The sequence below is a fragment of the Onychostoma macrolepis genome, chromosome 18 (genome assembly GCF_012432095.1).
Source record: "Onychostoma macrolepis isolate SWU-2019 chromosome 18, ASM1243209v1, whole genome shotgun sequence".
Classification (NCBI taxonomy): Eukaryota; Metazoa; Chordata; class Actinopteri; order Cypriniformes; family Cyprinidae; genus Onychostoma; species Onychostoma macrolepis.
In genome coordinates this window covers 27,727,306-27,753,702 of record NC_081172.1, presented here as the reverse complement: position 1 = coordinate 27,753,702, position 26,397 = coordinate 27,727,306, and the positions used below count along the sequence as shown (strand labels likewise).

Below are 26,397 nucleotides of genomic sequence, written 5' to 3'. Positions count from 1 at the left end.
GTACATAACTTAATATCATTATTCTTCCTTTTGTTGTAAAAAAGAAAAGCATTATTCATCATTTTTAACCTAATTTTTACTAGCATTTTGAATATCTAAAATGTTTGTTCCTCTATAGGCTATATACTGTATATAAAATCATAATTTCTCAGCAAATATAAATAGATATATGTATTAATGTGTAGTTAAAAATCTGATCATTTTAGCGTTGACTCCTAGCTGTATAACTACTGCATGTACCTGTGCTTATTCTCTGCTGTTCTCCTGCTGTCAGTCCTGGTCTTGTCATTTCCTTGATTTTGTCTGCCTCCAACTTTTTTTCCCCTCATCTCATCTTGTGTCATCTGATCTTGTCTTGTTTCCTTGCTTCTCTTTATCTTTAGTTGAGTGTTCATGTTGCACCGAAAGCATAATGCAAATAGAATAAATGAAACTACTGTACAAACTATAGAATACACAATTCAAACTCTACTCCTGTTTTTCCCCTTTCTTTGTTCTTACCAGGCCTTGTGGGAATACAGTGCACAGTAAGATGGGTGACTTCAATAGCACAGACGGCCTGAATCTGGAAATAAAATGAAAATTAAAAAATTATATTTTTAACCATTACTGACTTAAGTTATTGTTATTATTATTTGTTGTTGTTGCTTATCTGTTAAAGTGTGATAGTGTCTGTTTGTTTGTTTACCCATCACTTTGTTGCAGAGATACATCAGGTAATTTGTAAAGTGACAGGACTAAAATGAGGGTGATTCCTCTTTAGGGCTGCTGACCTGAGGACACATGCATGAGGGAAGAGCTGTGTTTGTTTTGTAGTTTTAGATGTATGGGGGGATGAAAATAAGGTTACTCGTGTTCCCCTCAATAAGTATCATACATATGAAATCAAATCATAATTTAACCCCCTCACTGACGCAGCACATCCAGGTGGGTTAGCACTAAAGGAAAACAATTTTTTTGGATAGTGTGCATAATGGAGAGAAAACACCTGGAACGTGCCTTAGGATGACAGGTTAGTTGTGTATCAGGATTGCTTATGAATTACTTATGGATTAAATTTTCTGCAATTAATGATAAATATAAAACGCAAGCATTCCTGCCAAGCAAAAATACACACTATAGTAAAAGATATGACACAAAACATCTGCTCACTAGCTACTTTGTAACATTTCCTACCTGGTCTCATGGCATTTAGGTACCTGGGTGCACTTTTTAGTGTGACACGAAATATGTACCAATAAGTACATATCACTGCAGTTTCCAAAATAAATGAACACTTTCACACAAATTTAGAGAGTTGCGATTAATAAAGCGTATTTTTTTCGCACAATTACTTGAAGAATATCATGCTATGACTTCAAAACAATATTAATATGCTGAGAGATTTGAAAACTGATGCTTTTGAACGTTAGCATTGCACACATCCAGCTTCATATCTATGTGTTTTCAAAGATGATAAATTTGTTCGGTAGCTTACGGAGGACGGAGATGGACTTAGGAGACAAGAAGCACCGGTTCGAATCCCGTGTAACTACGGTTCGACAAAGCAGATAAAATCTGCGTAAAAGGAAGTTCAAATGGCATCAGTTTTGCATTTGTTAACACTATCTGGTAGGTTTAGGGCTGGATTTGGTGTAGGGCATGTTTCCAACACGATAGAGCATAAACCTTTAGCGACAGTCCCCGTATAGTTGAATTCCGAACCGCCGCAATACGTACAGTATCTGAATCAACGTAATAAAAAAAAGCAATACGTACCAATATCTACGTAATAAAAACGTGCCAGGGTTCACATATTGAACCTGTGTTTTAGCGCCACTCAGTGGACATTTCTATTTGAAACTGCGGCGAAACGTGCAGCAAGGTACGTAAAACGGTGTCGCACAAAAAGTGCGCAGAGGTACGTATTTTTATGAGACCAGGTTGAACATTTCAGACAACAGTTCCATTACATTATTAAAGGTCATATTTTTTTAGTTTTTCATTCCAACCATTTCCAACTCTTAAGTTTTTTAATTAAGTTCCCCATTTTTTTCTCTCTATAAAAACAATAGAGGTCATAATATGCTATGAATATAACAGTGGCTAAGACACTTATTTTTAAAATAAATAAATAAAATTGGTTAGCCAGTGTGGGGCAATGGCTGATGTGTTAAAGATATTCAGATTTAGTTACACAAGTGCAAGCCACAATTCAAAGATATTGGCAATGCTTTTACAAGACGGAGCAATTTGATGGAATGTTTGGTGCTGCATCTGAAAGCCAAATACTATAGTATGCAAAAAAAAAGTAGGCAAAAAGTGCCTGGATGACTGGCTGGGATTCAGAATTGTGCATTCAATGGCACATTGATATCCCATGAGGCCATGGGAGAGGATATATGAATGGTAGTGAAGCGACACAACTGACGCAGTCCCACTTTATATTAGGTGGCTTTAACTAGAGTGTACTTGCCTTTAAATTAATAATTTGGTACAACACACTTATTGTGTACATACATGTTTTTACATTGTACTTATATTTTTAAAAATACCTGTAATTACATCTGTAATTAATTTCTGTAATTACATTTATAATTATACTGTTGACCCATCCCTCACACCTTAACCCACCTTTAAACCTACTCATGCCACCAAACCTGTCCCTAACCTTACCCGTATCCCACCTCAATAGCAGCAAAAGTGTTTTGCAATACAATATGACCACAATAAGTACATTGTACTTATTTTTTGATGCAAGTACATAGTAGTTAAGGCCACCTAATATAAAGTGTGACCACTGACGCTGGTAGGTCATGTGATAATAACAACACATTGGATGTGGTACGTCCGAATTTCATACTAACCATATTCATACTACACGGAACATATTTTTTTAATGGATGTGAAGTAGGTTCAAATTCATATCTAGTACCTGTTCCAACAGTACTTGGATGCACCATGTATTTAAACTAATATGCCGAATTTCGGAAGTTAAGCTAAACTCAACACATTTTAGCTCTTTATACTGTTAAGACACAGATAAAACTGCGATAGTAAAGGCTGCATAAGTGCGTGAATAGAACATTTGGGACATGATGAGAGGCCAGGAGACAAAAACCTTATGGTAAGACTGTGCACCTTGCTGAGAATTGTGGGTTGATTGAGTTCCGTCTCTGCTGCACCTTGCCCTGTGTAAGAGAATTACCCTTCTAGCTGCAGTTGTATAGTAAAAATGGAACACATTAATATTTAATAGATAGCCATATGCTTGTTTGAAAATAATACCTGGCACACCATTCATCATTCCATTAACCACACTTCAGCCGTAAAAACCTGCCCAGCTGGGTTACAAAGCCTGCTCTGAAATTACTTTTAAGAGTCCTGATTTGGTATTTTCTGCATTGTTTCCTGCTGGAATTTTTTTTTTTTTTTTTTTCAGTGAGTGAGCAAATGATGACTGCAATGACATTACGGGTTAAAAGCCTTTTAAAGGTTTGTCACAGGTTCCTGGGGTGTGGGGTGGTGAATCATCAGAGGTTAGCAAGGAAAAAAAACATCCAGTATTCCAATCCTCACATATGTTTGACTGAAGATAACTTCACGATGCTGCCGTTGGGGTTTAGAGCCTTTTCTGCACATGGGTGTTTGAACGGCGAGATAGCGTTTAAGACGAGTTTGGTGTATATTTGGTATGTGTCCACACGCTAGCATTTTCATGGAGAAAAACCACTTCGGCACAAAGCAAGAGACAGGTTTGGGTACAAAATGTCAAAAAATTAACCTGATGTTTTCTCCTTTCTTACTTTCTCTGAGGGAAGGAAAGTAAAATTTTCATTTCACTCTGTCATTGTTATCAGGCGGCATGTCATAGTGCGCTCTCATCCCTCCCTAATCGTAAAGCTTTTGTGACAGGTTTCTGCAAAAGGATTTCTGTTTACTTATTTATTTCATATCACAGAAAAGAGACAGTGAGGGATAAACATGCAGTTGTATCCTAATTCACTCTGGATTGGGGTTTTTATCAAGCCAGAGTTTGTTGGTGTTTATCTCAGGAGTTTCTGCTGCACATTTTTCTCACCCCTCCTCAGGCTATCCACTCATTGTGTGTTTACCTGCAATTTTCAATCAACGTGACAGAACAACAAAACATTCTTTCATTTAATTTCAAATCATTATCTCAAAAAAGGTCCATTATCATGGAGGGTTTTACACGCTTGAGGAAAATTGTGTTAACGACATTCTAATATCTGTTTTGGTCATATTGGATAACTTTCTGATATAGATTATTTGACAGGTTTGTATGACTTAATCTGAAATAATTCATTTGTGGAAAAGAAAAAAAAAAGGATACTTGGATGCTTTTAATTAGCATGCTTGATTTATTTTGCTGACGACTCAGTCTGTTAACAGATCTGAATAAATGTGATAACTTTACAAATTTGCTGGTTGAATTATATGAACCTATATTATTATTATTATTAAAATAATCTGTTTTTTTGTTTTGTTTTTACCTTGTCAAAAAAATCTTTACATAAGGTGGCAGATCACATTTACATTTAAATTGTAATTTATACAAAGTGTAGCTAAAATGGCTTGAATAAACTAGATTCTGACAGATTTACTGAAAAGAAAATGTTTGTGTGTCTCTTTAACTTGCATAAGGCCCAACATACATTTTTTTCTCCAACAGCTTGAGAGCAGTTTAATTGCAAAATCTTATGTTGATAAATAGTGCCAAAACACTACTCTCAACTCTACTATTTGTCACAGTGTGCAGTACATATGCTCTAACCTGTTAATGTGTAAATCTAATGTGTTAAACAATTGGAATACACATTGCTCATGTGCCACAGTACAGTATGTGTGAAAAAAGGCAAACAGTTTTAAATAAAAATTAGATTCGAAAGCATAAGAAGCTGTCTGCAGTCTGCGCAGCACCGCTTAAAGTCAAACACACCTCGTGACTAAGACAAAACTACAAAATAAGTGACATGAAAACAATGAACAAGAAACAAATCCCAGAACTAGTGTGACAGTCCCAAAGTTTATGATGATACGTGTGTGTATTGAATTGTGTGTACATGTAATCAACAAATTTGACAGGGGACATATATGAAAGCAATATTTTGTTTTACCACTCAGCTAATTTATGAATACATATACATGTATTCATTTAGCAGACACTTTAATTCAAAGCGATAAATGAAGAATAAAATCAAGTCATCAATTAAACAGGCAATAACATGAGAAGTTCTAACAATACAAAGTTTCAAATAGCATCTTAAATAGTAGGCTACAAGCTAGACCAAGGGAGGGATTGAGATTTGTTAATTAATTAATTTATTTATTTTAACACAGTTAACCGAAGACAGATTTGTATACAGTATGTTTGAAACCGACGTACTTTTGTGCAAATTGATGTTTGTCTCATAACTTTATAGTTATAGGTCCAGTCTCCCCTATAACTGTAAATCAAAAAGGAAATAAGTGGTGCGATTCTCAGTACTCTACAAACAATTCCCACATTCATCAAAAATTGTCATTAAGATTTTCCTCAGCTGCCCTGAGCCTGAAACTAGTGATATGTCAAATCACATAAAACCAGCCAACGCAGCATTTCCTCCACAGTCAGAGAAGACGGTTTCTCCTGCTCAAGACACAGACATGAAATATAACCATGTTATCTGTGCAGAGGGACACAGGATCATGATGCAGCTCTAATGGATTCTATGCCCCTAGTTGCTCCTGGATTGTTTTATTCCAACTGTGCAGACAGAAGGCAACGATCTTTAGGTGCACTTGTGATCCATCAGTGAGATGGACTGTGGAAATCTAACAACATAGATGTGGGTGGTATTATCAGCTTGACAAAAGTACTGGGCTGACCATAAATCATCTACTAGAAATCTGCCCTACAGGGAGCCAGAGTTCCATCAAGATGTCACTGCTGTAGGAAATGTCTGCATCCTCAGATCTGCTATTTTTTCCCCCATTTCTTGTTTTTATTTAACACTTATTCATGCTCTGAAACTTCTGAACGGCTTTCTTTGATTTAAAGTTTCACATCCCAATAGGGCCGTGCCTAAGAATCCCGGGCCCCCTGGCTATATATTGCTTTGGGCCCCATAACTTTTTTAAAGGGATCATATCATACTTTGTTTCATTACTTTTACTTTTTTATATACTTACAATGTTTTCTTGAACAGCTTCTACCCTCACTGTGACTCTTAAAAAATAAACAAATAAAATAATTATATATATATATATATATTTATTTATTTATTTTTGTGTATGTGTTTGGGAGGGCTGTCCCCTCAACAAACACCTATTTTGTTCATAAAATTGAACAACTGTCAAGATAGGGTAAGGTGATCCAAATATGTGGTTAAAAATAAACGTCACAATTTCTTCAGCTGTAAGTGTTACATGCAGCCACATTTTACTCTTACTGTTGGTTCATCTCTAGAAATAATATATTTCCAACTACCTCCATATTGCTTCACTGATACCAAATTTTAATGTGTAAATAATGATTTTGTTAATGTTTTAGTATTCTGCGGTCAGAGATCATAAGGATTTCAGAATGAGCTTCTTTTTTATTTTTTTTGCTTGGTTTCAGTAGATTTTCTTTTCTTTTTTTTTTTTTTTTTGGAAGAGGGAAAACTTGGTTTGAAATGTTCTGAAAGTTGCACCATGTTTGTAACAAACTTTTAAAAGATCAAGGACAATTCCTCATGGTATGAGCCCTTTTAAGCAAGTTATCTTATGTGTTGTTGTGTATGTCTGCTCTTTAATTAGTTCCCTTAATTCTGTTCTTCAGTGTTATTACTTTCCTCTGATTTACTCTAATTTACTCTAGTTACTTTCCTCTAATCTAACTTCTTACGCCTTATTTCCCTTAACACTTAATTAGTTATATTAGGTATAATCCACCTTTCACCCAATTAGCCACAGCCTTGCTTCCTTCATCCTAATTACTCAAATGACTCAAACTATATGAAATTCAGGTAGTCCATATAACATATGCATTATACACTCTAAAATGCTGATTTATTTGTTTATTTATTCTTTTTTTCAATATATTTATTATTTGAGACTGTTGGGTAAGAAAGCTGGTGATAATCATTTATCATCAGTAACTCGACAGTGCTACTGTTCGGAATGCAGCTGTGAAAAAGAGCATGCATGTTCCAACTGAGTGCCAATACTACTTTGACTATCCATTTGCTCCTGACAGGAATATCTGTGGAAAATAAAATAAAAGTCTAGTCTGCTTTTGTATTGCTTAACACACATATATTTTGACAAATTCAAATTTTGAATTGAATTCTTGTCTAGTAATCAGTCTGGTTTCCGTAAAGGACATAGTACTATTACAGCCACCTTAAAAGTTTTAAATGACATCGTGGAGTCCTTGGATAATAAACAACATTGTGCATGTCTTTTTATTAACTTATCCAAGGCCTTCCATACTATGGATCACAATATATTATTAGATAGGCTTAGATGGGTAGGACTATCAGATCATGTTATTTTATGGTTCACTGCTTACTTAAAGGGTAGAACCCAATGTGTCCAGGTGGAAGGTGTTCAGTCAGATCTTTTGGTTGTCAAGGGAGTTCCACAGGGATTTGTGCTGGGACCATTATTATTCAGTATATATATAAATTGCCTTGATTTTAATATTGATAAAGCAAGGTTCCATTTCTACGCAGATGATACTACCCAGGTGAAAAAGAAATATATTTAAATTGTGCTTTTTCAGACACACTTAATATATTTATATTATACTGTACTAATTGCATATTAAATGTATTATTTTGAAACAACTTTAAGTATATTAAGTGTATTTCAAGATATGCTTAAGTTAAATTTTAATATATTTGTAATATATTTAATATATTGAAATTGTGTTAAATTGGAACCACTTTAAGTATATTTAGTGCAATTTAAGTGTATTTTTAAAAATACATTTAAAATGTACTTTTAATACTTCATGAACTACAGGTAAGGTATATTTGAAGCATCGTTTTAATGTGCTTCAAGTACATTTCAGTTGTATTTCAATTTATTAGAAATGCATTAGCATTACACTACTAGTATATTATATTTATTAGTATTATATTTTTCAATATATACACACGTACACTTTGATATTTAGAAAACTTTAATGTATTATATATTGTGTACATTACAAATATTCATGAAGTACATTAAAAAAAGTACAGCAGCATATATACTTTGGTGAAAAAAAACATACTATTAAATGTATTAAAAATTCACTTGAAATACAAGTATGTTTATAGTATTTTTGTATTACTACAAACATACTCAAGTACATTTTAAAACATTACACAAAAAACATAAATGAAAAAAAGACTGAAATGCTATGGAAGAGCCATCTTATCCATTTGAGGGATGGAGGTGTGTTGGTACAGACCCAGAGCAGTGCTGACAACACACGGTGGAGTCGAGGGAGGGAGGAGCCAAGATGTAGAAGGTGTGGCTGCCGACATCTGCGGGCCGAACGATGGAGACAGAGCTGGTGGATCCGAAGCCGCAGACTAAGGGCCGATGGAGCTGAGCGTCGTCACAGGTTCCGGAGACCTGGGCACAGCCTAGTCAGTAGTGTCTTGCAGCTTTAGAAAAAAAAAAAACAGAAACAAAATTAGATAACAGATTTTTACATGAATGACTGAAAAGAAGCACAAATTAGCTACCTGGAATGGACACATTGCTAACATTTTTCTTCCAAGATTGACCGAATCCCCCTCTATTAGGCCTGATTCAAAAATCTCTATAACAGAGGTGATACGACATTAAAATATACTTACTATTCCCGTCTCTGCACTCAGATTTCAGTTTGTCTTCTATAGCAGCTGATCTAATAAAACAACAAATGTTAATATTTCTTACACGCACACACACAAAAAAGGCAAATGATGATTGATGATTTGTTTTCTATTTAAGAATGACAGAACAATGTACCTGGTCGGAAATATAGTCAAAAACCTTACCAGCCTCAGCAGTTTCAGATGTACTGTATGCTCTTATAAGCAACCCTTCTTACAATTTGATCTTTGTTCTTATCTGTAATGAGAAATATATATATATTAGAAAATAAAGTCATAAGGTTGTCAAGCTTGAACAAATATAGACACCAATCAACCAACACTACCACAGTTTGCTGATCAGCTCAAGACAAAGTAATTGTATGTTCATAATCATGGTTTTTCAAAGATCATTAACCTCATTACAATGAAGCCAAATTGTTCAGGAAATCAGAAATAAATATACTTCATGTTGCAAATAAAAGAATGTTAATGTTAACTAATTTTATTTTATTTTTTTCTGCCAATGCATGTGTCAAAAACATGACTGGTACAGACAAATAACGTTAATTAAATACAAATCTTACCTGAAGTTCTGAAGCCAGACGCCATACACGCTCGCAGAAGCTGGTAAAAATAAGAACATACCGCTTTATGCCATGGTCTGTCTGAATACTCGATTCTGATTGGCTGGTAGGTGTTGATTAAATTCGTTGAACTGCAGGTAGTTCCAGGTCAGTTTAATCATGTTCTATATTAATGCGCTTCATATAAACATTGGTAACCATAGTAACATACAATTACAGTTGAATAGTAATACAGACAAAAATAACCGTAATTTTTATGTTCCGGTCAAATATTGCAGCACAAATATTATTAACATCTTTAATATGTGAATGCTGGCAAATGACCATGGCATAAACGGGATAATCAACGGCTAGCTGTGCATTAAACGATTTGAATTCACTCCGCTGCGCATCGGGCGGTTCTTCTTCTCCACGTCCTGCATTCAAATCGTTTAATGCACAGCTAGCCGTTGATTATACCTTACATATTTTCTAATTAATTTCATAATTCCCCCAAAACAATTTGAATTCTGCCATGACTCACCCTTAAGATGCTCCAAACAAACCATCTAAGACTTTCGTTCATCTTCGAAAGAAAAGCGGAGATATTTTAATGAAATCTGAGAGATGTATGTCCCTCCGATGAAAAGATTCATCAAAGATGTTCACGTTTCAAAAAGTTCATCGCCAAAGTAATCCATATGAATTGCGTGGTTTCCTCCAAGCGCCCTAAAGAGACACGATCGCTCGATATAATATAACACTGTTTAAATTTAGACTTATATTCACATTCAACGGACGTTTGCACGCACATCATATTTGATTTACGAAGCCCTCTGCTGCTAGCTTATTATCATACGAACCAATCAGAGCCGTTCAATGGCTCTGGAACCAATCAGGGTTTAGTCTGTGTTGTTTTAATTTAAACACAAATAAACGTTGTTGTTTTTTTCCGTTTTTTTTTTTTCTCAAATATGATGTTGAAATCCTTGTGGGAATTTCAGAAATGTATATTAGAAGATAAAGGCATCAAGCTTGAACAAATGTATAAACACCTAGCTTATAACAATTAATGTATCATACTGAACAACAGCCTAATCAACCAAAGTAGCATAACCCATATTAAACAACATATTTTAAATATTGCAATGCTTAATAATATTTGACAAAGGTTTGTACATTGTAAATGTTAAAAATGTTTTTCAAAATATTGTACTTTTCCAAATATTAAAATTATAAATACATAAATATTTAAAATATAACCATGTGTAGGCCTACTGCAATATAAAGTACATTAAAAACCTACTAAAAGTGTAATCATTTTGTTATGTTCTTACACAAAGTACACATAAAATATACTTTAAGTAAGGGTAACATAGCCTATGTTTTCTGTAAATACACTAAAACGTCACTAAAAGTATGCTTGTGTTTAGTATATTCCTTAAAAGTGTAACTAAGAATATATTTATTAACATAGTATTTCTACTATACTTTTTAGAAATATAGTAATAGTGTGCTTGTGTTTAGCATATTCCTTAAAAGTGTAATTAAGCATATATTTATTACCAACGTATTTCTAGTATACTTTTTTAAAATACATTAAAAATATGCTTGTGTTTAGCATATTTTTTAGAAGTATAACTAAGCATATATTTAGTACAAAAGTACTTCTAGTATACTTTTTAGAAATATATTAAAATGCAATTCAATATATTTTTAATGCACTTCAAATAAGCATGTTGGGAATACAAATGTATTATAAACATACTACTTGAATTTCAAGTATATTTTTAAAACATTTAATACTATGTCTTTTTCACCTGGGTATTGTATATTGTTCAGCTCCCTCTAAGCAACAATCAGTGACTGCATTACAGTCTGTGTTTGATATTATCCAAAACAGGTTTCGTGCTTTAAAGCTGGTTTTAAATGTTGAAAAAAACTAAATGTATGCTGTTTTCAAATTCTAGAACTTCTTTAGAGAATTCTATTGTTCTTCAGACTTCTCAGGGAAGCCAAGTTACCTCAGTGTCAGAGTACAAATATCTGGGTATTATCATCGATGACGAATTATGTTTTGGTTCACATATTAAGTATCTGAGTAACAAATTAAAGAAGAAGTTAGGGTTTTATTTTAGAAATAAGTCATGCTTCTCATTTAAGGTGAGGAAAAAAATAGTGTCTGCAACATTTGTACCAGTTCTCGATTATGGGGGTGTGGTTTACCAGCATGCCCCCTCTTATCTTCTTTCTTCCTTGGATGCTTTGTACCATGGTGCTCTGAGATTTATAACTGACTGTAAATTTATAACGCATCACTGTGAATTATATGAAAGAGCTGCATGGTCTCCTCTGAGAATTCGGAGAAAAATGCACTGGCACTTGTTGATATATAAGTCAATTTTGGGTAATTTGCCAAATTATCTATGTTGTTTTATACAAAGAACTTTGTTTGGAAATTATTCATTACGTTCTCAATCAAATTATAATCTTTGTGTGCCCTTTGTCAGAACTGAGCTTGGTAAAACCTCTTTTAAATATGGTGCCGCTTCAGATTGGAACCTTCTCCAAAAGGAGATGAAGTTACAAAACTTGGTGTCTTTTAATTATTTTAAGTCTTTACTATGTAATCTAGAGAGCAACTTAACAGTGTGTAATTGTTTTTAACTTGTTATATCTTGGTTTGCAATGTTTGTTGTAACTATGTCGTTTATTTGTATATGCAAACTCGGCTGCCTATCTTGGCCAGGACACTCCTGGAAAAGAGATTTTAATCTCAGTGACTCTTTTCCTGGTTAAATAAAGGTATATATTTTGTCCCACATGCAAAGCATATGTCAATCACTGCAATTTCTCAAATAATGGGAGCTAGAAACGCATTTGCCAAATAAATTCCTCCATGCGCATTAAAAACATCATGTGACTTTGAGCAATGGGACAGCATAACTTGACTAGCCAGCGGACCGATCTTGTTTCATAGCATCTGATATGTTGTGTTGGTCGTGCTGCAATGCCTGAGCCAAAGTCTGTCAAAGTATTTTTACTGATACAGTATTTAATGCCAGTTTATCAGGAAATTAAGATTTTGTTCTCTTCATCTCGCTGGATGGAAACAGTGCTTTATTCACAAAAGTTTTATGCGTTACTCCAATTTTGCACGAGTTAAATTCACAATTTTGGATTGAAACAGCTTTTTGATGCCAGATTATCATTTAGTGGTTGTTTTGTTCTCTTTGACTGGTCGGATGGAAACGGTGCTTTATTCGCAAATGTTTTATGAGATATTCCAATTTTGCGCGTAAATTAAATTTGCAACTTGGATGGAAACATAGATTGGCTCTATTGCTGAAAAAAAGAAAAAAATCTTTTGTAAATAGGAACCTTTGATGTGCTCCAGAACACAAATACGCACTGTAGAAATTGCCAACTCTCTTTTGCCAATATGCTGTTATTATAGACTCAACTCGGGGTGCTCTTGCTTTTGTTTAAGGTTTCTTAGCACCCTAAAGCACCCTTAAATGCTATTCAATATTTAATATAAATATAAAAGTTATTCAATATTTAACCAATGACATGTAGTCAATGTTTTTTTTTTTTTGTTTTTTCTTCAATTTCTGCCTTTTTCTGCACTTTTTATCACTCATATGTACATGTTGTTTAACTTTTGCCAATATAAACATCCCATCATGTAGGGTCAGACATCTAACCCTACCCCGCAGGGTCAAAATGGCCCAGATTTGGTTGTTTTTAACCCATTGTAATGTATTTCAAACCTTCTAAGTCCTTTCAAACCTTCTACATACAGCTTTGTGTGACAAACAGAATAAATCTTATGTTATTGAATTAAAACCTCTCTCTTTGGTGCAGCTCTCACAGGTCATTCTCCCCCCTACATTCTCAAATGGCTGCAAGACGTGAGAACTAATGGCAGTTTGGCACCAATGACACCAACCAGCAAACCGAAAAGCCCTTTGTGTCTAAAACTACGAGTTAGAAGCAGCAAGAAATTAATTCACAGGAGTGAAGAATAAAATAGTTTTGAAAAAGGCCTTCACACCATGTTCATATTACACACACAAATGACAAAAGATCAGAGGGCTTCTGTTCCCCTGGATATAACCGGGAGAATAAACCCATGGTGAAATGTTTGATCCTGGAGGCTTGCGTAGTTGCAGACGTGAAAGACACGGAGAAGCAAAGTAATAGAACGGAACGCTGGGCCCTCGAGCTTGCTGCGGGAAATAGCAGAAGGAGAATTATTCGGCATTATTCAGAATCACCATGCTGCCAGACAAGTGTGACAGATAGAACTTCAGAAGAAATAACAGAGAAAAATAACAGCGAGAGAGATCAGAGTCTCACTAATGCTGATTTCATGGGGGTTCATAAAAGTATTTGCATGCATACAAGAGTTTGGAAGAGCTGTGGTTTAAATATTTACAGGGGTAAATACAGCAAATGTATGCTTGCTAGTTTGCTTTTAAAGGAACGGCTCACCCAAAAAAGAAACACATTTGTCATAAAATTGCTGTTTAAAATCTGATCTAATCAATGATCCAGTTCTTGAGTACAATTAATTGGCAGTAGTTAATAACTTAACTTATATTTAGGTCTGCTTCTCACCCAAAAATACTGTGTGACTTCTGAAATATAATACTGTATGTGAGTTATAATTTGTGGACTACTTTTTCAGTACAGTTATTAGAAAGAGCTTTTCACTTTACAGAATGTTAATTGATGGACTGTGGATCATTGTGATGATTTTATCAGCTGTTTGGACTCTCATTCTGATGGCACCCATTCACTGAAGAGGATCCATTGGTTAGCAAATTAATTTCTCTGAGTCCGTTCCAATACAGAAACAAGCACATCTACATCTTGGATGGCCTGAAGGTGAGCAAATTTTCATTTTGGGTGAACTATTCCTTTAATTGACACTATTTACACTGAGTCTAAGAGATGAGATGTTTTGCTGAGAAGGGAAGTGCGCCAAACTCCTTTCAGGTACGACCACATCTGTTCTGCTGGTTGGATATGACTTCACCGCCTAATGCACCATGCTCATTACTTATCTCCTGAAAACAAGTGGAGTTCAATCTTACGATGAAATGATGCATTGTGTCTTTCAGAGATGCAGGTAATGCTTCTGCTGCACTTGCAAGGAGGCTTATCTTTAACGGGCAGTTGGGCCTCAAATAGACCTAAAAAGGCCTGCAAAACAAAGTCATGAAACATTGTTCCAAGACATTAAATTTATCTATTGTGCATTTTATTTGTTTATTTCATTTTTTGGCAAGTCTGCAACAATGTAATGTCAAAGCCCAGACGCATTGTCCTTTCCTTGCAAGAACTGATATATTATGCTAATAAACTGTGTGAAGTCTTGAGAAAAAAAATATTTCTCCTCAAAGAAGTAATTAAAGGAATGATTAGCTCAAAAATGCCCTGTACTTTACTTCTTATGTCATTGCAAACGCATGTAACTTTTTTTTTTCCTTAGAACAAACTGTTATCCATAAAATGAGAGGATACAAATAACAATCCCCAAAAAAGTTTAGCCAAAAGGTTTGCGAGTTTTAGATTTTAGATCAAAGCATGATTTATTATTATTATCATTATTATTATTTAAATACCTTAAAAATAAAATAAAATAATAATTTTAGAAGGATTTCCCAAATATTCCTAGATTTGTGTTTTTTGCTCATAGCTCTCATATTTCAGCTGTCATTCTGTCTACCACCAGCATAATCACTGTCTCAGTTAACCCAATCTCATGATTGTGCCTTTCAATGGCACAATTTTCTTTTTTCTATTTGGCCTACTATTTATACGCAAAAATGGACTTTGATGTGCATATGATACGCAGCTGGTAGGTTTAGGGGTGTGGAGGTGTGTATTATATGCACGCCAACCAGTGGGGATTTTTTTAAGACTGCAAGGGAAGCTCGGCTTCCCCTATAATGTCAAAAAATTAATGGTCAAAAATTTACTATTGTGTTAATATTTTATTGACTAAAAATGCGTTAGAACAAATTCATCTTGAAGACGAGTTCGTTCAGAATCAGCTACATATAGCAGGTCGGCTGACTCCATTTCCTTCTCATACATTCCCGTAGCATCACAGTGCAGTTCTCCGTTGAAGCCGAGCGTCCATTGACTTCAGTGGGGCTGCTTTGAACAGTATTTTTCAGTGCTTCGAAACTAGACATTCATTGGATAAATGCTGCGATTATGTCCCGCCCCCGGACGCTCAGCGTCTCTGGGAGTGAATGGAGGAGTGGGCGTGCCTGGACTCCGGGCTTCTGCGTGATGATTGGAGGGTCTGTCGAAAGACTGCATCTCCTTTTGATTGACAGCGGTTTTGTACTATAAAAAGTCGCTGACGCTGAAGCTATTCGAGCTCAGTCCCATAGCGGCTTTGCACTTGGTTCTTATCAATCATTATATATTTTTTTATTAATTTATAATGTTATATTTTAATATGCATGCTGCTAACTCGGAAATTTCAAAATATGCGAGCAAAAAATGCTCCTGACACTTAGGTAATACGACACGAGCAAGAGTGCTGTTTTTGTTTCGTTTGTGTTCGAATCCAAATCCGCGTTGTCTTGGGCGAATCACTGATTCATTGAGCCGTTCATAAAAACAATCATTTGATTCACTCCTGAAGGATTCAGGCATTTTGGAAGAATCATTTGAATGACTCAGTGATTCAGTCAGGAACTTCTGCCACCTGCTGGCCGTTTTTAAGTTTCCTGTGTAAAAGTAGGCATATTACATTATTTTCCAACATATTTCTATATTCAGAATTTAGTATTTAAAACATTAATCTCATAACATTATTTATGCAATTATAAACACAGTCTAAATGAATAAATGCCACATCTAAATGTCACTTCATGCAGCTTCTGTGCAGTGCTGAGATGAGTTTTGTTTAGATCATTTCATGGATAACAATAGCCAGTCATTCATTCACATTAATTAAGTATTCAGAGAATACTTAATTAATCTATTTATTTATTAAATTTTGATTCATTTTGTAGAATTGAAGTATAAATTAAGCTGGTATAGTAAGTTTTGAGCTGATAATACCCAATAAAGCCAACCTGGTTTAGATCAGGATCAGCGGGCTCACAAAGCTCGATATAAACGTTCTCTGACAACTCAGAGTTTGAACCAGAGTTTGTGATTAATGCTGCCTTCACGTGCTATCGGAATTATCGTAAATATGAGTTTCCTATTCGGAAATTGGATGTGAACAGCCTCTCAAGTCATATTTACTACTGGGAAATTCGGAAATAATTTTGATACCCGAGTTTCCGAGTTGGGCAGGTCATAAACTTTAAACATGGTGGAGGGGACAACCATTGCTGCTGTCAATGCTGTTCTCACAACTACATCCCTTTGTCTTGTCGCTAAAGTAGTGTATTTGTAGGCTAGATATGAATGATCATGCGAAGCATATTGCATGTTTTATAAGCAGTGAAATAAGCATGTATTTGACCAAAATTCCAGAATTGTCAGCGAACTGCATGTATAGCGCGGTGAATGTTTATGATTGTCAACCAATGGGATGCTACATTTTATTCTTTCCGACATTAAAGCACTTGAATACGACAAGCTCATAATCACGACTTCATAAGTGGGAAACAGGAAATTTCCGATAGCACGTGAAGGCAGCATAACTTTGCAATCACCTGAAAGTGTGACACGTGCAGCAAACAGCCAATCACACAGAACGTGGAGAGCGTCAGCTAAGCATCAGTTTGATTCACTTCTCACGAGAGTCAGCGCAATTCACTTTTCTGCTGAGAATTAAGAGATGTCATTATTAAAAATGTAAACAATTTAAATGCATTTACAAGGCAGGAATAAACACTTCTGCTGCAGCAAAAGTTTGGCAGCAGAAAGAAAATATATGACTATGCAAAAGAATCAATATATATATATGAAGCTTAAAATGAATCGCCACTTCATATGATAATTATATGAATATATTATATCAATTATAAACAATTACAATTAATATAATATAAATATATTAAAAAAGTAACTGCAAAAGTCGGCCAATTTTGTCTCTAAAATTCTTTGACTGTAAACTACTTTAATTTGGAGCGAGAGATACAGGGGAGTGGCTTCATTGCATCAGATATATTTCACTTTGCTCACAGCTAATTGGTCCAGTTTGGGTTTGCGATTTCTAACCCAGAATAAAAGGGTAGCCGTGTAGCATAAGCTACCATGGTGACGAAACCCGCTCAAAACCAACTTCTTGAGCCCGAAAACTCAGAGTTTGCTCAAACTAAACACAAACTTACCTGGGTAAAAACCCAAACCGGCTTTGTGCTACAGGCCACAGGCTCTCTCGGTTTACCACAACAATGTACGGATGAAAACATTTATGCCTTGAAAGAGGAAAACAACCTGAATGCTGGAGCTGAGAGATCAAACTGCTAATATCTGTGCGGTGACAGTAGTGTGAACTCAAAGCCATCCTGTTTTATTGCTTTGAAGTGCTTCCCTTCGCATTTGTGCAGATAGTCAGCAAACGCAGTTCACCAGAAAATGCTGCTCTGTACAATGTCAGCCACAGCATCTCTTTCATGTCCCTAACAATATAGATTTTTCATTCTTTGTTACAAAGCAGTGAAGATACAAGCCTCATTGAACGGGAATACTAATCAGATGTTTCATCTGTTTATTTGGGAAGCTGGTGGGAAACCCAGCACTGGCCAAAAATCCATGCTTTTCACAGAGGAAACAGGCAATATAAGACATCAATGGATTTTGATTCATCATCCTTCATTAGGTTCAGTTAAGAGGATATATTTCCACACTTGTGACAAGGGTCCAAGAATGACAAGTAAAATTTGCTCTGCAGAGTAAATAAAAGGTATTTTCAGTTTCAGTATTATATAAAATTATTTATTTATTTTTATTTTTTAAATCCCAGAACTCCAAGTAATGCATGCATTGTTATCACATTAAGCAACCAATATATATATATATATATATATATATATTCTTTTTTTTTTTCATTATTTAATTGTGTGATGGCAATGGTGAATTTTAAGCAGTAATTGAGTGCCAAGGATTATGTGACTCTGAAGACTGGAGTCATGGCTGCTGAAAATTCAGATTTACCAAAGGATAAATTACATTTTAAAATATAATAAAATAGAAAACTTTATATATATATATATATATATATATATATATTTATTTATTTATTTATTTATTTATTTTTATTTAAACTTAAAATTTTAAAATATTATTCACAATTTTATTTTAATAATTAAATATTTCACAATATTACCATTTTAACTGTATTTTTAATAAAATAAATGCAGACTTGGAGAGCATAAGAGACTTTTATAGAAACATTTATAGTTCACACATGTTCTCAATTGAACCGTCATTGCCAGGTGTAGTAAAAGGTTAACATTAAACTATGTTTAAAATATTTCAGTAATCAGTGTATAATATATGTGCATATCAAACTGAGCTTTAGATGAGTTGTTTTGATTGTAGATGATGTGTAATCAAGCATGCCAGTTTGAATTTTACTTTCCTTTGATTGACACACTTAAATCGAGTTTTGCTTTTTTGCTTCCGCTTATATATTTAATCTTCGGCCTTTGTATAAATGACCTTGCAAACATTGCAGCAGTACATTGAACTAAAACACAGTTATAAAATAAGCTTTCTTCTCTTTATACCCAAGCATAACCAGTTGGAATAAAACAGCGAAGCTGAACTAATTCATAACCAAAAAAATTAAAAAAGGACAACAGGGGAAAACAATGCTAGATGCAAATAATAAAACACAACTGTGTCTGCTTTTACTCTATGCCCCATGATGTTTTGCGCAGATGATAAGAGGAACTTCTTTTAAACTGTAAATAATCAGTGACTGCCAATGAACCTGTTTAAAAGTTCGCTCTGTAAACGCAATGGAACATCAAAGGGAAACTTAAAAGTGTAAAAGCATTAACAAATTACTTTCAGCAGACCATGAATAACCCCAACAGCTCAGACGAGTCTTTCTGCAGCAATGTCATGGATGTGTTAAATATTACTGTAGTAATATTATGTAACATACATGTTTTGTTAATCAAAAATGTTTATTAACTGGAACATTGATGGATAATTAAATGTGATTTATGTCCTTTTAACACAAAAATAGTGTATTTGTCAATGCATTAGAAACATTACAGTAAACATTGCTAATATGGATTACAAGTGAAAAAGAAGAAAAATGATTTTTTTAAAGTGCCTGTGTGAAAAAGCGGAAAAGAGATGGATTAAAGGATAAAAAATAAGAGCCTTAGTGTATTCCAGTGAATTATTCATGGGATATGTTGTTTATTAAACGGGAGAGCAGGCCACAACTGTGCAGTGTCTGCTGTCTTTTCTTGTCATTCTGTTACAGCAAAATACAAAGGAAAAAATAAAATAATCAGCAGGAACCAAACACAGCGACTGAAAAGAGCTCTTACCATAAATACACTTGTGATAGCAATGTCACATTAAAATACCAAGCCTTATATTATTTTCCTGACGGATATAAATGGAGCATGAAGGAAATTTTACAACTTATTCAGCCAAACTGACAGATAAAGATTATTTGTAACCTTATTATTTGAAATAATTTGTTTCAGTCATTTTGAATGGAAGTTCTCCAAACCGGAAGTGCCATCCATAACTTAAAACAGGCTTGTTCGGATAAAGGCGGACAGGCTCATCAACTTTTAAAACAGAATGTGTTGGCAAGTACTGTGCATCCAGTCAAATCCGAAATTTACACAGAATGCATAAAATGACACAGGCAGCATATTTACACAGGAATTAATTGGAGAAATAATTGCTTGATTTGATCAATCTGATATTTTGAATATGATAATACGAATGCAGAAACATGAGATGATTAATGAAAACTAATAATAATTTAGCACCAATAATAACCAAAATCATACCACAATCAACAACCAAATCATATTATAATGATTTCTGAAAGAGTGTGACACTGAAGTCTGGAGTAATAATGCAGAAAATTCAGCTTTTACAGAAATACATTACATGTTTAAATATACTCAAACAGGAAAGTTGTTTCACAGCATGACTGTTGTTACTGTATTTTTGATCAAATAAATGCAGTCCTGGTGAGCACAAGATACGTCTTTAAAAAACATTAACAAGTGTCATAAATCATAGTTTTGCCAAAACTGAATTAATATTTATTTCTAGCAAATATATATTTTAAAAATTATAAATTTTATAATATATTATAACTGCATGTCCCACATTTCTGCAAACTTTTCAATACATAATATTTATTGAAGAAAAAAAAATGTATTCAAACATTAGTCTACCTCTATCTTAGGTAAGACAGGTAGACAAGTAAAAATAAATCATATACATTTTGGATACCTTGAGACTAAGAATCAACATTTTCTGAATATTAAACACGTTTTGCTGAATGAATGAAGAACCTTCATTAAATAACCTTAATTATAAAATATATGCTATGCTAACAAGACTGCTCTAATTGATTTACACAGAACCAAAGCAGCATTGGATAGGTCACTGACATATTTTAGTGCACCATTTATGCTGCATCATGTTTTTACACAGGGTTTGGTGCCACTGAGTCTGTTCCGATCAGTTTTAACTCGTCTTTTATTACCTGTTTATCCATCACAGGTGATTGGCTCCAGTGAGTCAGTCGCAGTGTGACAGTTCTGGATGATTCATTGTGAGAGTGCGGATGGTCGGACGGAAGCCAAGCGAGAGACAGCCAGCCTCACTGCAGATCCAAGCATCAGAGCTCCGTCCAAATGGAGGAAACATTAGAAGAGCCTCCAGCTATTTATAGAGGGAAACAGAGAAATACAGAGAGTTGTATCACCATTTGCATGCCAATTCTCTCACAACTATAAAAAGCCACTCTTTGTTCTTTTTTATCATGCAATATTAATTTACAAACGAAAACAACTTGAGCTACAGTGCATTTCTTTGAACTGACAGGATGATATTTTTAACATGACAACAAAAGAGTTAACATCTATGCAGTTGTTTACACCAAAATAGTGCCTTCAAGGTGGTCTTTTGACAACCCCCCCCCCCCCCCAAAACAAAAAAAAACAAAACAAAAAAAAACATGCTTGTTCAGCATACCTGAATACACAAGGCTGAATGCTGCATTGAGTGGGTTTTGTGAAATAAAACCTTGAACACTGAGAATTTCTGGGTATTCTGTAAAAGTTGCTGAAAACTAGCCTTTAGTGAAAAATTCAGCACTTAAAGTCCTGTTTGGCCTAATATGATTATATCATGATAAACTGATTTGGGAAATGGAGATGCAGTTGAGCTATGGGAGAAAATATGATAAACATTTGAGAAATGTCCTGTTAAGGAGGAATAATGAGATGATTAACAGCATTAATCACAGGACATTTTCTTTTCTTTTTCTTTTTTTTGCACAGCGCAATGGACCAAAAATAGAGCTGACCTCATGAAAAAACATTCAGTGCTGATGAACATGAGCTTACAAAGACAAAGACTAGGGTAAGAAGTGTAGTCTGAAAAGATCAGTGTAATCTGATACACAAACAAATGGATCATGAGTCTTTTAATGCATACTTCAAAACCATATAGCATTAGAATAGTATTAGTCAAAAGTTTAGAATAATTAAGATTTTCTTTTTGTTTTGTTTATAGAATGTCTCTTATGCTCACCAAGGCTGCATTTATTTAATAAAAACAAAAAAAACAAAAATACAGAAAATAAATAATAATAATAATAATAGTAATAATAATAATAAAAATGTGAAATAATATTAAAATTTAAAATACTTTTGATATGTTTTAAATGTTATAATATATATTAAACTGAAGAGTTAGTTTGCAAAAACAGATAATTCCATTTTTATTTATTTTCAGAAATCATATATTGTATTATATTTTATTTATTTATTTAGTTTTTTTTTTTTTATTGTGCATCCCAAGTAATATCAATCAAACTGCAGTTGGGTTGTTTTGATTAAGTAATAATAACTTAAACAAATACAGGTAACTTACAAAATTAAAGCTCATGAAAGTATGTTTTTAAGTTGTAAAAAGTTATATATATATATATATATATATATATATATATATACACATATACAGTGCCCTCCACTAATATTGTCACCCTTGGTAAATATGAGTAAAGGTGGCTGTGAAAATAAATCTGCATTGTTTATCCTTCTGAGGGCATATTACAGAAAATTTCTTATCTTAGGTCTTAACTTAAGATATGATATGTTAAATTAGGATTTTAGCATTAGTCACTTGCACTACAACAAATAATGCTCCGTGACACTTTTGTTGGTCTCTATAATGCTGGTTGCAGTTCCTGTGCTAACTGTAATATGTTGTGTGGCAGTCTGTAATTACTTATAAGTGTTTTGTCATCAAAATATAACCAAGAGTCTTCCTACCATTAAACATCTTTGTTCTTCATTTTCAACTATTAATAAATGTAATACCATTGTCGGACAGCACAGTTGTAAGTGTTTTTTCCGTTGGTTTTCAAATGATTTTGAAGTTAGGACAGCTGTGGGGTTGTCCTAAAGTTAAGACAGTTTTTAGGGTTTTTTGTCAAGTTAGGAGGTTTCTGTAATACCCCTTTCCTATCTGTAGTTAACGTACTTAGGAAATGCTGTTCTGTAATAGCTTTTGTCCTAAATGTGGTCCTAACTGAAATTACCATGGTTACCAAACAGATAAGATAAGATTTTAAAGTTAGGATCTTTCTGTAATACGCCCCCAGATCCTTCATTCAAAACAATCACAAAATTCTAATCTATCATTGAAGTAAAACAATTGAATGTGTGGGGTGGGGGGGATCTCATTGTGAAATAAATGCTTTCTGTATGTTTACATGCTCATGCACTACAAATCATCCTGCACTGTTCCCCAGCCAGCTGCTTGAACTCAATGTTTCTCCTTGCACATGTACAGTATTTATCTGAAGCATTCGTATAGTTTGTATAGTTTGTATTTTTTAGTTTGTATAGGTACTTTTTATAGATAGTATATTTATAGTCAAAATCTATCAGTAGGATAGTTGTGTATAGGTTTATATTGTCTTACTCCATTGTTGTATGCCTGTATTTATGTAGCACCGTGGTCCTGTGAGGCCCCGCATGTAGCGGAATGACAATAAAGCTCAACTTGACTTGACTTGACTTGACTTTCTCTACTTCATATTGGCCACAATTATTGGCACCCAATTATTGCAACGTCCTTTTCCCAAGATATCAGCACTGAGTTTTCTCCTGTAATGCCTGAAGATTTTGGAGAACATCTAATAAGAGTTCAGAGACTTCATGCAGAATCTCTCCAGATCCTTCAGATTCACAGCTCCATGTTGGTGCTCCTTCTCTTTAGTTCAACTTACTCATTTTCCATAGGGTTCAGGTCAGAGGACTAGGACAGCCATGGCAAAAGATTCATTTTGTGCTCTGTGACCCATTTTTGTGTTGATTTTGATGTTTGTTTTGGATTACTGTCCTGATGGATGATCCAACCACAGCCCATTATAAGATTTCTAACAGAGGCAGTCAGCTTTAGATTTTTTTTATCTGTTGGTATTTTAGATAATCCATGATGCCATGCATCTGAACAAGATGTCCAGGACCTCCAGCAGAAAAACAGGCCAACAACATTAAAGATCCAGTAGCATATTTAACCGTGGGCATGGGGTACGTTTTATCCTTGTTTGTACTAAACACATCTGGTGGGTTTGCTGCCAAAAAGCTATTTTTTTTAGTTTCATCTGACCATAGAAGCCAGTGTCATTTGAAGTTCCAGTTGTGTCTGACAACTGAATATGCTGGATTTTGTTTTTGGATGAGCGAGGATAATTTTTCTTGAAACCGTCCTGAACAATATGCGGTGATGTAGGGGCTGTTTGATTTTTTTTTTAGGCTTTCTGACCCCAAGACTCAACTAATCTCTGCAGTTCTTCAGCTGTGATCCTTGGAGAGTCTTTGGCCACTCAAACTCTCCTCCTCACCGTGCATTAGGACAATATAGACACACGTCCTCTTCCAGGCAGATTTGTAACATCTTTAGTTGATTGGAACCTCATAATTATTGCCCTGATGGTGGAAATGTGGATTTTCAAGGCTTTAGCTTTTGTCTTACAGCAACTTTCTATTTTGTGAAGCTCAGAACTTTATTGTTTGGTTTTACTCCTTGTGATGGATGATTATGGGAATTTGACCTTTGTTTTCTTTATATTCATAATCCTTTGGAACAGGAAGTCATGGCTGGACAATTTCATGCTCCTAGTCTCCCTGGTATGCTATTTTTTCTTTTCAAATATGAATGGGAATATACTTCATATATATTTTACTCATAAGAATTTCCAGGGGTGCCAATAATTGTGGCCAACATGCATTGGAGAAAAACATTTATTTTATCATGAGATTTTCTCCCCACTTTCAATTGTTTTACTTCAATGATAGGTTAGAATTTTGTGAATTTTTTGAATGAAAGATCAAAAGGATAAACAATGCAGATTTATTTTCACAGCCACCTTTGTTCAGATTTACCAAGGGTGCCAATATTAGTGGAGGGCACTGTATGTATTCATAGATTTATTCATAGAATATTGAATAGGTTGTGCGATTATATTTGTCTAAAAATCCCCCATGTTTTCGGTGCTGATGCGGTGGTGACGCGTAAACAGAGGTAAGCATGGCCAATAACTCATCTAAAAGTTGTCAAAGACAACAGAAGAACACACTCTCTCACGCAAACACTGTTGACTTGCAACTAAGAACGATGTCAAATAAGAGTTCTGTGCTGACCACAAATATCCCCGACTGGGTTAGAGGTGTGCTGAATCCCTATAGCTACTGCTAAGAGTTGTTAGCAGTTTAATTCTTAACTAAGTAAACAAACACAAAACTACAGCCTATTTACACATGAAACTGAGCTGCACTTGAAGTCATGAACAGGTCAGTAGTTTTGCCTCTCTGGTCCACTCCATTCTCGAGTCTCTTGCATTGATTACTCTGATAGAAACCTATAGAAACCTTTTTGCGGAGACGCAGAGCGCGCACGAGCCGAATCGCATTGCCAGTCAAGACTAACCGATTCATGAGAATGAGAGAATGAGAATGAGCTTTATTGCCAGGTATGTTTACACATACGAGGAATTTGTTATAGTGACAGAAGCTCCACAGTGCAACAGAAAGACAGCAACAGGACAGGACACATAATAAAAAGAATAATATACAAAATAGGCAATGTACAAAAAAAGCAAAAACACAATATAATAGACAATTATGCATGTACAGGTATGATATGTGCAAATTTGAAATGTAAATAAGTATGTGTGATGAATAAATGATGTATAATAGTGTTGTGTGTTCCACATTATTGACAAGTGTTCATGAGATGGATTGCCTGAGGGAAGAAACTGTTCCTGTGTCTGGCCGTTCTAGTGCTCAGAGCTCTGTAGCGTTGACCAGATGGTAACAGTTCAAAGAGGGAGTGTGCTGGATGTGAGGGGTCCAGAGTGATTTTGCCAGCCCTTTTGCTCACTCTGGATAAATACAGTTCTTAGAGATTGGGGAGGGTTGTACCAATGATTCGCTCAGCAGTCCGGACTACCCTCCGTAGTCTTCTGAGGTCAGATTTGGTAGCTCAGCTGAACCAGACAGTTATTGATGTGCAGAGGACGGATTCAATGATGGCAGAGTAGTACTGTTTCAGCAGCTCCTGTGGCAGGTTGAAATTCCTCAGCTGGCGAAGGAAATACAACCTCTGCTGCTTTTTCAAAATGGACTCAATGTGATTGTCCCACTTCAGGTCCTGAGAAATTGTGGTGCCCAAGAATCTGAATGACTCCACTGCAGTCACAGTGCTGTTCATGATGGTGAGTGGGGGGAGAGCAGGGGGGTTTCTCCTGAAGTCCACAATCATCTCCACAGTTTTGAGCGTGTTAAGCTCCAGGTTGTTGA

General features: G+C 34.8%; 2 long non-coding RNA genes across 3 annotated transcripts in view; one reads left to right on the top strand and one right to left on the bottom strand.

The window, feature by feature from the left end:
• LOC131524977 (uncharacterized) overlaps nucleotides 1–562 on the top strand; it is a 39,249-nt gene extending 38,687 nt beyond the window's left edge. For both annotated transcript variants that reach the window (XR_009267133.1, XR_009267132.1), the window contains exon 7: nucleotides 505–562. This is a non-coding gene — a long non-coding RNA (uncharacterized LOC131524977). The remainder of the gene's footprint in view (nucleotides 1–504) is intronic.
• A 7,818-nt stretch (nucleotides 563–8,380) lies between these two features.
• Nucleotides 8,381–10,063, bottom strand: LOC131524828 (uncharacterized). The gene is made up of 5 exons (XR_009267084.1): nucleotides 9,924–10,063; nucleotides 9,401–9,440; nucleotides 9,000–9,072; nucleotides 8,817–8,866; nucleotides 8,381–8,621 (listed from the first exon to the last, which is right to left on the bottom strand). It is a non-coding gene; the product is annotated as an uncharacterized LOC131524828 (long non-coding RNA).
• Nucleotides 10,064–26,397: the final 16,334 nt, after the last annotated feature.